At 52.6% G+C, this 3,184-nt stretch overlaps 1 pseudogene; it reads left to right on the top strand.

The window, feature by feature from the left end:
• Window positions 1-446: 446 nt before the first annotated feature.
• Window positions 447-1,944, top strand: LOC132418347 (melanoma-associated antigen B2-like; annotated as a pseudogene).
• The last annotated feature ends 1,240 nt before the right edge of the window (window positions 1,945-3,184 follow it).

Raw genomic sequence — 3,184 nt, 5'->3', positions numbered from 1 at the left:
GTCACCCTCCCCGCCTCCGAATGGGACGCAAGGAGGTGCCTGCACTGGTGCGAGCAGATGGCCCTCGGGGCAAGAGAGGAGCTCCAGGCTGCACCGGCCGTCCAGGGAGGACCCCGAGTGAGGACTGAGGGAGTCACCCACCCCGAAGAGAAGGGACAAGAGAGAATATGGCCCGTCCCCTCCTGTCAACCCTTAGACTCCCAAGAAAGGACTGTCAGGCTGAGACTGCCCGTAATTTCCTCTGCCAGGTCCGAGGGAGGTTAGAGCTTTGTTCTGAAGGGGCAGCCACCAGGCAGCAGAACGGAGGGTCCCAGGACCCTTCGGAGGGGGGCTGAACGCTCCCGCCTTTCGTCCTCCTGGGTGTCGTGGAAGATGGTGGTGTGAACTTCAGAGCAGCAGAGGGGTGGGGGTGGGGGTCTTGCCACCAACTGTCATCCTGACTCTGAATGGGAACCGAGGGGACCTACCTCTCCTGCCAGCCCCCACTGTCACCCCCGTACCGCCCAGGCAGGGCTGGCTGGCTGTGCCCCAAGGCTCACTCTACCGTCCTCCACAGGGGTCTCAGGAGACAGGCTGAGCAGGAGAACAGGAGCCCTGTGGGTCCTCGAGCAGTGCCCTCAAGGACCCTGCAGAGGCGGCCTTGGTTAAAGCCAGGGAGGAATCTCCCCGCTGAAGGTGCTCACAGCATCTCCTTGTCCTTCCCCCAGGTGCCCTCGTTCATGCCTTCCTGCGCAAACTCCTGTCTGCTGGCCCTGACCTTTGTCATCATGTGTCGAGGCCGTAAGAGAAAGCGCCGTGCCCGCAGGAAACGCCACCGGGCCCGGCGGGAGACTCAGAGTCTCAAGGGTGCCCAGGCCACTGAGGCGGCGGAGGAGGCGGCGGCGGCGGCGGCGGCGCCGGCGGCAGCAGCAGCAGTGGCGCCAGCAGCGGCGCCGGCAGAAGAGATACAAGAGTCGCCATCCTCCCCAACTTCTGTTTCTTGGGGTACTCCCCCGATCTCCCCTGCTGCTGGCACTCGCCAGGAGCCTCAGGGAACCCCGGCCACTAGCTCTCGTGATGCAGGGGTTTCATGCCCAGGATCTGAAGAGGGTGCCCAGAGCCAAGATGAGAAAAGTGAAAGTCCCTCCCAGGCAGCACCTTGCACTCACAGCATATGCAGAGATCCTCTGAACAGGAAGGCCGGGACGTTGGTGCTGTTCCTGCTGGAGAAGTACAAGGCGAACGAGCCCATCCCGCAGGCAGCACTGCTGAAGGCTGTCAAAAGCAAGTACGAGAAGCACTTCCCTGAGATCCTCAGCAGAGCCTCTGAGATCATGCAGGTGGTCTTTGGCCTCGAGCTGAAGGAAGTCGACCCCAGCAGTCACTCCTACGCCTTCATCAGCAAGCTGGCCCTCCCCAGCGAGGGAAGTCCAAGTGATGAGTCGGGGCTGCCCACGTCTGGTCTCCTGATGATTCTCCTGGGGGAGATCTTCACGAAGGGCAACCGTGCCACCGAGGAGGAGATCTGGGAATTCCTCAATGAGTTGGGTTTGTATGCTGGGATAAGGCATACAAAGGCTCTTTGGGGAGCCTACGAGGCTCATCAGCAAAGATTTCGTGCAGCAGAAGTACCTGACGTACCACCAGGTGCCCAACAGGGATCCTCCATGCTATGAGTTCCTGTGGGGCCCGAGAGCCCACGCTGAAACCAGCAAGATGAAAGTGCTGGAGTTTGTGGCCAAGATCAGTGATACAGTCCCCAGTGCCTTCCCAGATCTCTATGAGGAGGTTCTGAAAGATGAGGAAGAGAGAGCAGGAGTGAGAGCCGCAGCCAGGGCTGCAGCTGTTGCTGCGGGCAGACCCCTTCCAGGGCCAAGGCCCGCAGCTCCTCCCACATGTAGCGGGGGAGGCCGCGGGCAGTTTGCTCACTTTGTTTTGGAAGAGAGCAGTCAGGCTCCTAAATAGTGCAGAGTAGTAGGGGTGGAGGGAACAAAGTATAGATCTTATTTATCTTCCTGTTTTAAACTAGTAACTTCTATATATTATTGATTGATTTATTTAGATTTTTTCTAATGTTTTTTTCTTGTAATAGTATGTTTTCTTAAGAATATGAATTCGTGAATGACATTGCTTGCATATTTATTGCTGTTTAAAGAGTTCTAAAGTTACAGTTTTGGTACATGTAAAAGGAATTCACGAACCATCTATATTTTCTATATGATCCAGAAGTAGAAAACAGGGCACTGCAATGGAGATTTTCATGGAAATGTGAAAGGCAACCACAGAAAATATTTAGAAACAAAAAATGGAGAAAACAGAGAGTAAAAGCCATTTAACTCGTGGTTTGCCTTACTTCGTTTAAACTTTCATTTGGTAGAAATAAAAGATACTTTGACTGATTTAGCTCATTTGTGAGTATTTGTTTCTTTTGCCCTAGTGCACTGCATATTCTCTGCTACCTACTGGATTAAAAATAAACTCTGATGGGAGGGTGGTACTTTGGGGGTTCATAATAATCATATCATAACTGCCATTCATCAAAAACCCAATATTGCTTAATGAGTATGCCACTGCTTTACATGTAGTACATAACATTCCAACATTCACGCAGGATAGGATTTAGCAGACTCCCTTTACAGGTGAATAACTTGCAGGTGTCTCAAGTTCACAAGACTGATTAAGTGACCTTGCTGGGTCTAGTCCCCTGGTCTGGAATAGTCTAGAGCCTACACTCTTCCACTCCTCCCAGCCTAAGCCAGACCTTACATCTTTTAATTCATTTTTCTTCTCACCACTCCAAAATGTATCTCATGGGATAAAAGGGGCCCTGTTCCCAAAGCACTGTTTTGGAATACAGTAACACTGAATAAGTGAATGGTATAAATAAGAAGAAAAATTTTCGGTGACAATGGGGTCTTCTACATATGCAATCTCAGATACCCTGAAAAGATCAGCATCTCCTCATTTACTCTTCAAGTTTCTCAGGGACATAAAAGTCTTGGTTTAAGAGCTGTGTCCTCAGGTCAGGGGAGGGAGGAGTCCCAGCCTCTGATAGTTACTCAAGGTGAGGACCTTAGAACAGAAGGGGGCCCCACAAAGTCTACCCTGCTGTCTCCCTTGTGTGGCCATGCGCAGAGCTGCCTGTCTGAAGGTACCCCTTCTTTTCCTCCGGGGCAAGGGTGGAGAGGTTCTCAGGGAGGTGAGT

Source organism: Delphinus delphis, chromosome X (genome assembly GCF_949987515.2).
Source record: "Delphinus delphis chromosome X, mDelDel1.2, whole genome shotgun sequence".
Taxonomy (NCBI): Eukaryota; Metazoa; Chordata; class Mammalia; order Artiodactyla; family Delphinidae; genus Delphinus; species Delphinus delphis.
Note: the sequence above shows the minus strand (reverse complement) of the source record. Positions and strands in the feature narration are given on the sequence as shown.